Source organism: Cupressus sempervirens, chromosome 9, assembly GCF_028749045.1.
Source record: "Cupressus sempervirens isolate cs-2001-9-10 chromosome 9, ASM2874904v1, whole genome shotgun sequence".
NCBI classification, from domain to species: domain Eukaryota; kingdom Viridiplantae; phylum Streptophyta; class Pinopsida; order Cupressales; family Cupressaceae; genus Cupressus; species Cupressus sempervirens.
In genome coordinates this window covers 480,970,156-480,981,864 of record NC_143126.1, presented here as the reverse complement: position 1 = coordinate 480,981,864, position 11,709 = coordinate 480,970,156, and positions in this window count along the sequence as shown.

Here is an 11,709-nt window from a genome sequence, read left to right as displayed (position 1 = left end):
AAAGCCATCAAATGGATACTTAGGCATCTAAAAGGCACTTCAAATTATGTTTTATGTTTTGGCAGAAACAAAGTTCAGCTACAAGGTTACACTGATTCTGATCTTGCAGGAGACTTGGATAAATGAAGGTCTACCACTGGTTACACCTTCATATTTGCTGGAGCTACGATCAGTTGGGCATCACGGTTGCAACATTCCATTGCTCTTTCTTCAGCTGAAGCTGAATACTTAGCTCTTTCTAAAGGTGCAAGGGAAATGATTTGGCTTCAGCGGTTACTTGGTGACTTGAAAGTTCATCAAAATGAATATAATCTATTTTGTGATAGCCATACTGCGATCTTCATGGCACATAATCAGTCATCCCAACGTCGCTCCAAGCATGTTGATGCACATGCTCACTTTGTTCATCATGCAGTCGAAGAAGGCAAGCTGAATGTTGTCAAGATTGACACCAAGATCAATCCAACTGATATATTCATGAAGGTTGTTGCCAAAGAGAAGTTCGAATGTGCTAGAACTTCTCTTGGGCTTGTGAAGAAAAGATAGATCATTCTTTGAGCAGGGTATTGGGTGATTAGTTGCAGCATTGGTTGTCCTTCAGGTGGGAGTTTGTTGATATTGTGAAGGCCAACAGTCATCATTGTTCCCTCCAATAATTGAGTCTCTTGGTTTCCAAAGACTCTTCATTTGTAATATTATTGGAGCCTATTTATATGCTGCTCCTGCTCATTTTGTAAATAAATTTTTCTTATTAATTCAATACTTTGTAGTCTGGACGTAGCCACTATTGTGGTGAACCAGGATAAATCCGATGTTGTGTATTTCTTCTTATTGTGACATTTAATTTCTTTGTTTAAATCCTTTCACATTAGTCTAGGGTATGCTAACTTGTATTGCAGCTTGTTATCCAATTTCTTTGTAAAGGTTATAATTTGGTGTTCTTAGCATTGGTTATGGTTTTCAAAATACTATGTAATCACAGTACTTATCTAAAGAACAAATGAGTAGCTTGACTTGCATCATGTCTCTTTACATAACAGGGAATGGTTCATTTTAGAAAAATGGCTTGCCACTACAAACAAGGAATATGTCCTCTTTTGGTTTGTAGCATCCCTAAGGGGAATCCATGGAAATATTAGTCAATGATTCTTTAAGCTTAGGTAAAGGCATATACTTGTCTATAATTTGGTGCTCTCTTTTTATTACAATTTAACGAACTCTATAAAACAAAAAAAAACTATTCATATTTATTCTTATATTTGGGAAAAAGAATGGCTTACCCACCAATCCATGGCTCTAATCTCTATCACAGTCACTGTTCAACCTACTTCACTGCATATCTCTCAGTAGCTTATGGCTTCCCAATCCTAGTGGGATGTAGAAACATTTTGAACAAAAATCCATTAATTAATAAATAGTCATCAAAAGAATACACACTTGTACACTTTTAACTATCAAATGACATCTTCAACATAACTATTATACCACTCCTATGTTGCACAACAAATTGTAATATGGAAAATTGCATACCTTGCAATTATCACATTATGTTTTACACTTGCCTTGGTGTTGTTTCTAGAGTACAATGAATTTATACTTCCAACCTTTTCTCCTCTATCAATTCACTGAATTTCCATGTTAATATATAATTTAAGCTATCATCTAAGCTTTCTAACTTTATTTTTAGCATTCTCTCCCAAATGGCTATGTGGGTGCATATATGCCTACATTGGGCACTACTTTTCCATGATTTTGAAAAACTAAAACATTGGTTTCCTACTAGGGTTCTTGTTGATTCATATTTTAAAACTTGTATGTTATAAAAAATGCATCTCCCTCTCCAACCTCCTAGTAGTCTCCCTTTGAAACACATTAATCAATGCACTAAACAAATCTCATGTCCTGACTTTTCATGGTTGTAGCTTTCTTGGGATTATTTTACCATTTTTTCGTTGAAGTTTCTGATCTACACATTGGCATTCTAGATTAGATTCTTACACAATTCCAATAGTATAAGAATTTTTATTTATTTTTTGGTTATCGATTTATTAATCTCTTATAAGTATGTGTTCAACATTTTCTATCGATAATAATTGGATACTCATGTTTTGTTAAATTATTACACTCTCTTTCTTGACATCTTATATGTGCTTTTGAAATTTGTATTATCAATGTTAAGTATTTGGTAATTTTCCTTTTCCAAGTTATCTTCCATTGGCATTTGGGTGCTAATTTTCCTTTTCCAAGTTATCTTTCATTAGCACTAGGGTGTTAGAATCTCTATAAGCTTTATTTAATAAAACTACATATAATTATAGTATTTTTACATTCAAGACATAAGATTAAGAGCACACATAATTTATCTTTGTTTGTGTGCATTTTTTATATGATTGTTCATGGAGGTGGGAAGACTATATGTGGGTCTTGAAAGCTACCCAGTCTTAAACCCTCCTTGTTATAGACCTTTCTTTCAAATTGGTTGAATATCAACAATAGATTTAACATATTGAAGACTAAAGTTAAGGTTATTATAAGATGTAATGTTATTAAATTAGATGTAAATAAACAATGTAACTATAATATGTGAAAAATAGAGACATCTAGTCTATGTCTCTAATGTCCCAAGTTTGACTCCCACCTTAAAGTACTTGATGGTGGCAATATGTAGGTTGGTGTTGCCATCCTAGCGAACTAGTCTTGCTCCCAACTTGCCCCAAAGGGGATGTTGAGTTGGGTCATAGGAACAATTTAAGTTAAAAAAAATAACATGCAATAATTTGACAAGTAGATGGTCAATTATTAATAGAATGAATTAAATAACATAATCACTTGACTAAATCATATTACCAACAAAATTATATATTATATTCACATTTTCTATCAATAAAGGTTTACAATACTTGCATGTATCTTGAGCAGTTGGATTGGTTATTCTCACTATGAGAATACTCTAATGGTCTTAACTCATAGCTATGACATATCTAGGCTGAACAAAGTGCATTACACTTCATGACACATGAACTCTAATGGTCTTACCTTCCATAGTATAGTGTCCACAATCTACCATCCAAGTTTAAGCCTCACAAGGTTGGTCATAAGCTCTACACACTAGTGTCCATGGAATTTGAAAATGTAATAATTCTTTAGGCACATGTCCCTTTTCTTGGATGTGTATGAAACAACTACTTTCATTGGTTTGAAAGAATAAAAGGCCAAATCTCTCTCTCTCTCTCTCTCTCTCTCTCTCTCTCTCTCTCTCTCTCTCTCTCTCACACACACACACACACACACACACACACACACACACACACACACACACACACACACACACACACACACACACACACACACACACACATACACACACATAGTGAAGCTCTTTCAAATTTCATACTTAACTAGGAGAAGACCTACTTTTGCATATTTGTATCTCTTGCTCACTTATATTGTCATTTTTAGTGCTAGTTTACACTATTATAATTTAATGTTTCTCTTTTGTTTTGGATCCACTTGGGTAGTAAGGATTTCCAACCTCAAGTGAGGCTCATGTTTACTACTCATTGATGTTTGTGCAATAAGATCTTTTCAATCTTAAGCAAGGTTCATTTTTATTTCTTGCATCTTGTGTAGTAGGGGTTCTCTTAGTTATTTCTATTACTTATCTCCATTTTGGTCTATAATATCTATCCAAATGGTTGTTAGTGGAGGTGGGAACAAAAAAGTAGAGGTGTGATTAAGGAAAACCTCTTTATGGTCCGGACACTTTCCCCATTTCTATATTCACAAGTGATGAACAAATACTCAAGTGATTGATTCTAAATAATCTAAAGCTTATGCAATCTCTCTATTTTCTAGTGAGTAGGGCCAAGTTTTGACATGCAAACATCCCCGCTTTTCATTTTCATCTAAGAGTTTGAGAGCTTTAAATCTATCTAGTAAGTAGTTTATGTTTTGTATTCCATATTACTACAATTAAAATATCCATAGCTGTTGCAGTTTACAAATTATTCACTCTCCTTTGTATTTTACCTCATAATAGTAAAACATTATTATTGATTTGTTAATTATATTTAGATTTATTTTATTATTCATTTTGATTTTAAAATACATTTTAATTAGTCTAGTTAGATTAGAATCTTGACCACTAGCTCGACATGCTAGTAGAAGTGAGGTAGTGTAAGGAAGGTTTTCTATTGTAGAAGGTAGCAAATCCCTTTCTCTAAATTTTGGTAAACCTATCATAAATGTTGATATGTCAAATCTCTTCCTTTAAGGATTTGATGCATTTGACAAGACATTATCTAAGGATGTTTGATGATACCTAGGATGATAGCTTGGGTATGTCCTATCACGATTCTAAGTTTTTCAAACACCTTCCTTGTAAAGGGGCTTTTTTGTTGGGTATGTGTAGGATCATAGTGTAATACCCCAAAATTGGCTCATTGCCATGATACCAATTCTGGTCTATTTCTGACCAATTCTAAAGTCCTATTCCATTAGGCAAATTCTTATTCGGCTACTTGCTACTTGACTTAATTGTCAGATGTAGAAAACCCTAATCTGCATTCATCATGCTTATTATTTAATTCCTATAGTATTTACTCATATTAATCACATTAAACCTATTAATTAATATTTAATTTAATTACTAAGTATTTATACTTTAATTAAATTAAATTATATCCTAAGGCTAATGTACTATAGAATTAAATTTATTTAATTTAATAAATGTGCCTATTTTAATTAATTAAACAAAATTATTTAATTAAACGGGAAGCCATTCCTAATTAATTAAATGAAGTTATTTAATTAAATAAGAAAAGTGTCTCTAATTAATTAAATATAATTATTTAATTAAATAGAAAAGGTAATTATGAGAGCATATCTCATTTTATTAAATTAAATATCTAACCAAAATCTCTCTTTAGTTCAAAAAAAGGAAATTCCCAGTTCACTATTGATAAAAAAGGAACTGAATCAGTTAACTCCTTATTCTACTCAAATTAAATCAGTTAACTCCCTTTAATTTGGGAATCATCCTTTATGACTGAACTTCACCTTTAATCTTGACCGTTGATTGAAATCGATCTCAAACGTTGATGGATTTCAGGAAAGTCTATTTAAGAGACCCTCGTATCTTCATTTTGGAGAGGTTGAATGAGAATTTGCATTGAATTTCTGCTGGATTGTGCATTCATTTGAGCTCATTATTTTCATAAGATATTCATTTTCTAGTTTAATCTCATTTAGCATAATATGCATACATTTTAGCATAATCTTCTTTTACATGTTCTTAGATTAAACGTGCATACTCCATTCTAGATTAATCTGCATTCTCATATAGATTAGTCGCATTTTCTTTTACATCCTTCATTCTGAGAGGGTCTGGTTGCTTAACACCTCAAATTTGAGGATATCTAACAAGCAATTCCCTTTAGATAGAAGGCAACAGATCACCTTGCTGGCTGATTTTTGGATGAACAATCCAATGTTCATTCCAGGATGAATCCACAAATAAGGACCATGTTGAAGTGTGTGTGTGTTAGCATAGGCCGCATTTTCACATGACACATAGTATACCAAACTATGCCATTAAGTGATAATGTAAAATCAACAAATTGGGGTTATGTCAAATTGACATGCAATTTTGAACTAGTTATGAAGTTTATATTAAAAAATTGTAAGAATATAATGGGTATGAAATTGAATTTAGTTTCTAAAATACTAGGCCCCTTATCTAAAAATAATAATTTGATTGGTCAAAAAAAATTATTTCAATGTAGTTGTACAAAAATTTCAAGACAAAAATAAGGTGTTTTTCTGACCACCTTAATCACAATCAAAAAATTATATTTCTTTATAAGATTCTAGATATAGGAAGTAGATGCAAGCCCATACATGACACATATTTTTAGGTATTTTTCCAAGAAAATAATTATTATGATTTTTTCACTAATATATTTTTAGAATAAAAAAATGTTTGTTTCTGCCCACCTTAACTAATTCAAAACATTACCAAATTTAAATTTCTTTTCCATTGTAGTAGGAAAAGCATAGAATGTAATGTATCTTTCAAATTTAAAAATTATTTTACGGTTTGAAAGTTATAGCCTTTTTACATTCACTATGTCAATCCACATTTGACATGTATCTCTGTTTAAAATTAGTTATGATTACTTACTGAACACATATTTTGACAGACATTATATTGTTGGAAAGATGATAACATCCTTAAGATTCCATTTTTGTTTGAGCAAATTTGGTCAGATTAAAAGTTGTCAAATACCTCGAATTCTAGAAGTCGCCTAAATGGGGAAAAATCACATATTTTTGAGTTGACCAACTAGGCTTGGTAATTACCAAGATTAATTGGGTACCTGATGTGTTGTGCATAAATTTAAAAATTAAAATTTTCATGTTACTCCCTAACTTTTCCCTCTTAATTTAGATGCATTTTTAACAACATATTTTATTTAGCTTTTATATTAAGTAGATAATTTTGATAATTTTAGATAATATAATAATTAATAATATTTAATGATATTTCTTAATGTGTATTGTTATAAAATATTATTTTATCTATAATTATATATTATTCTAATAAATATAAATATTTTAATCTCACATTATATATGTTAAATATTATATAAATAAGTATATTAATATACCTAGACGAGAGCCTACAAAGTAATGGTAAATTGTGAGCCTCTTATTTGGGAGGTCTTAGGTTCAAATCTACTTGAGATTAATAAATAATAATAATTAACCACAACACATAATAATAACTAAACTTGGCTTCGGCCTGTTACTAATAAAAAAATTATGTTAATATATCAAATAATATTAAACTTCATATATAATTTTTAAATTATAATATATATTATATAAGATATTAAATATAATATTTAATATGGTAAACATAATGTGATTGAATGGGTTGAAAGGCGTATTTGGGTTGTTTTGACCAATTCAATCTAGTTATATGTGTTCTTCCTAGGGGCCTTAGACCACTAAGGACATATCTCATATGTTTGAATGAGTTAAAAGGGGTCATAGGGTACCCTATGACCCCTTTCCATGCATTAGATGACATTGTTGTAAATCTTATAGGGAAAGTGTAAGACTTAGCGGGGTGGAGTGAATTAGGATCTATAGAGCTTCTTTCACTTCAAACATGAAACATATTGATAACACCACATAAAACACTCATTTAAACATTCATCTCATATCAATACAATCATTTACATCAACATAATGTCAAATATAGCTTCTAACTTTATAAATGTAAACTCATAAACACATAACACAATTTGGGTCACTTTGTGTCAGCATTACCAATTTGGGTCTATTTTAGCTATCTACGGCCTGCATGTTGTCTTTTTCTGCGTCTGTTTATCGCTCTCTATCTACAAACAGTCCTGAAATAGTGACATTTTGCTTAGCTAAAGACGTGTGTCTTGCACCTTGACTAGTCTCATCTCATAAGTAATTTTTGGTCCTTGTCTTAATGCTTGTCATACGTTGTGTCACATTGGTCATAATCTCTGGCTGTTCTAGCCTTTAAATCAGACAATTTGTGCCTTAGTGAACAACATTCTTACTATTATCTTGTCCTTTTTGAGACTCAGTCTTAGTGTAGTCCTTGTCTAGGTTCTAGCTTCTTGTCCTTGTCTATGACTATCACAACCAGAAGCGGCAATGTGTTTTATCCTTATAACCTTAGACGTGGTCATGCTAGGGGTCATAATTGTGGCAAAGGTCACTTACCTTTTGTTATGCAATCTGTATCCATTTTGGCTAGTGAGGCATCTTCACAATCTCCCTCACCTGCCAGGTCATGTCGAGTTCAAAAAATATTGTCCATAAATTTGCAACAAATTAGGAATCCTTTTTACCAAGAGGATACTAAGACAGGTAGAGGTCCTGCATTCCAAAACATGATGTATGATCCTTTCTCCAGAGACCCTTTTGAAACACAACACACTGAAACTGAACATGTTCCTATAATGACTAATCGTGAACCTAAACATGGTAGTCATAGCCGATATCAAGAACCACCTAGGAATGACAAAGAGAAAGAGAAAGACTATGACACTAATGAGGAACAGGAAGAGGTGAAAATACTCCTTGAACACATAGCAAAATGTCAAAGAGAAAAAAACTTCCAAAAGTTTATGGGAATCCTAATCAATGAAGAGAAAGAAAAATACATTCTCAAACTTGCCCAAGAGGGAGAAAAGTTACCTTCTCATTTCAATGTAGAAACCATTGTCAAAACTGAAGAAGAAACTGAGACTTCCAAACTCCAAAAACAATTGAAAATTATGCAAGACCAATTGGCTCAGATGATGCATGAGAAAGAGAAACCCACAAAGACATACACATTGGACGCTCTTTGTTCATTTCCATTTGACAAAAGTATAAACATGTCGCCTTTCCCACGAGGTGTAGAACTACCCAAATATGACAAGTACTTTGGTACTACTGATCCCTAAGATCACTTGCAAGAATTTGATGCTTTGTCTATGGATTTTATACACAGTCAAACATACCTCATGCATTTATTCCCTAGAAGCCTAGGTGGTCAGGCTTTGGAGTTGTTCTCACATTTACCTCCTGGTATCAAGACGTTTGACGAAATTGCCAATTAATTTGTTCAGCAATATTCTCATAACATACAACACCCTGTCAATATTCAAGATCTATGCAACCTTAAACAAAAGGTTGGTGAACCTTTCTTCACTTTCCTCCAAAGGTGGAGACAACTATACACTAAGTATTCCCGTAAAATCCTAGAAACGGAGAAGCTTGACATTTTCATGGATAACCTCTTACCTGACTTCAAGTATAGAGTCCAACTACAAGGTCCACGTACCTTTGAAAACATGATTACATAGGCTATCTGTATCGAAGAATTTATGGTCAAGAAAGGTGAACTCACTCTTCAAAGAGACACAAAACAAGGTTCCACTTCCAATAAGGATAAAACTAAACATGTCAACAAGAACCGAGAAATTGTACATGATGGGGTTGTTGAAAATATCACACCCAAACCTTCTAAAGTGGCATTTAATCTCATAGATTGCCTCAAAGAAGCCAAAAATGCTAAGAAACCTACCCCTGACAATAAGACATCTGGGAACAAATCGAGAAACTCATGGACAACACGCCCCAAGTAAGAGTATATGCCTTTGGGGGAACCTTTGGATGTGGTTTACAAAACATTGCTACAACATAAGCTTATTTCACCAATGGATAACCCTCATCCCTATGATCCACAACCACGTCCACCATGGTGGAATGAGACCTCATTTTGTGAGTATCACCAAAACAAGGGACACAAAACCAACAATTGTATAAACTTGTGTCATAAAGTCCAGGACATGATTGATGCTGGTGATCTTGTGGTAGATGGATATAACAAAAACTCGAACCACAAGGCGTTCAAAGAACCTTTCCCAGCTTATGAAAAAGGAGAGACTTTGAAACCAAAACCCTACAATAAGGTCAACTATACATATTCCAGTGATGACAATTTCATTCACATGGTTGAACTTGTAGATTCTAAATATTGTGATGTTATTACCATAAAGGGCAAGCAAGATAGTGAAAAACCCAAGACAACATTTGTCTTGAGGGGCCCTACTTCCAATGAGATAGATAATATGCCTTTGAAACACTGTGCTAATGTTGTTACTCGCACTCATGCAAAGTTGGTCCTCAAAGGCCCTGTGCTTCCTATTTCAAATCTTGAACAACACAAAGACAAAGCCCTTGTTGGTCCATCCGGTAAAAGTGCAAAACCCACAATGAACTTGAAACTACGACCAATTATAGTGTTCTCGATCAGTTGAAATGAACTAATGCTCATATTTCCATCTTTGAGCTAATTAAAATCTCGCCCACTCACAAGAAAATTCTAGAAAAAGCCCTCACTGAGGCAAATGTTCCTCAAGATCTTGATCTTGAGTGATTTCAATCCATGGTAGGTCACCTAACCTCACCTTATCTTATGAACTTCTCTGAGGAGGAGGATAACTCGCTGAATCACCCACACAATTAGTCTCTACACATTGAGGTTATGATCCACCAGACACGTGTTTGTTGGGTACTCATTGACAACGGTGCTGGCCTAAATATTGTCTCTGCTGCTCTTCTTAGAAAATTGGATTATTCTGAGGACTCTGTTGATCCCCAATGAAAGATCACTATTAAAGCATACAATGAAGTGGAATGAAAGTCACTAGGTCTTGTTGTTTTACCAATTCGTGTCAGTCATGTCGAAAGGGATGTCACCTATCAGGTGCTTGACATTCCCTTGGCCTACAACATTCTGTTGGGACGGCCATGGATACATGAGATGCGTGCTATGCCATGCACATACCACCAATGCATCAAATTCCCATTTCATGGCTCAAAAGTTACTATTCCTGCCACTACTAGCTACACCTGCAATATGCTCAAAGCTACTAAAAATTTTGTCCCTGCTAATCGTGAGTCTACTGATTGTCACGACAATAAGCTAAAACAAATTGAGCAGTCATTCAAACTAAAAGAAACTAGTATGAGAAAGTACCACATTGAACCAGTGTTGTCATTGACATCTCTCCGAGAGTCTCCTCAACATTATGGGAGACCCTCAGAAGCAAAGAAGCCATTCATGCTAACACCTCAGACCAAGTATAATGGCGCTTTCATTAAGGCTACAATTCCCTTAGAAGATGAATGTGAAAACAAAGCCATTGCTGCATGGCTTTACAGAGAAAAGGCTCCAATGGACCTAACAGAGCAAGTTCAAGAAATCACTCCTAAGAAATATTGACCTGGTCTTAGGCTTATGAAGCATTTTGGTTACAAAGGAACTGGCCCTATTGGGTGCAATAACAATGGCCTAATTGATCCTATCATAGCAAAAGCTCAAAGCAATAGTGATACAACTGGCCTAGGGTTTAAGAAGGTCCATTTCTATTTGGGATCAAATAAATTCATCCCCAAACCTGAGAGTTCATCTGAAAATGAGTCACAAGCTGAGTCAGATACTCAAGAGGAAGAATCTGATGATGAGGATTCCTACCCTCATCCTATTCCTTATGATCTTGCTAAATTCTTTGCTGAGCCAGATGACTTTGTGCCACGTGTTAGCACTGTGGATGATACTAGTGATTCTTCTAAGGACAATACTGAGCATCTCAAATATCATTCAGAAAAGGGAGAATCTAGTCAATCATGCCGTATTGAGTATTTGTGTAAGAATCCAAAGGCTAAAGGAGACTATGTCCCTATCACTGTTGGTGAGTTCTATAGTCTCTCACCATGTAGCACCAGTTCTCATGAATATGAGTTTGACAATCTTTCAGAAGCTACTACTAATAAAGACATTGACCAAGTGCATGTCTATGAAAATTGAATTGAAGTGGGTGAAACATCTAGGGTTAGGTCACAGGGGTTTGATCCAACTAGTGTCTTAGAGTCGTCAATTACTAACGTTTGTACTTTAAGGAATTTGAACATACCTGTGGATGAAGTCATCGTAGGTCTCGAATTGCTAGTCCACGCACTTAATGACTATACTATGAATGTGATTGAACCAACCACTACTCTCTCACTCATACATCCCAAGCTTATAGACTGGAACCCCAATGCATCTAACAAAGTCCCCATGTTCCAGAATGACTATGCTCTCACCTGTTACCTAAATGCTATCGAACC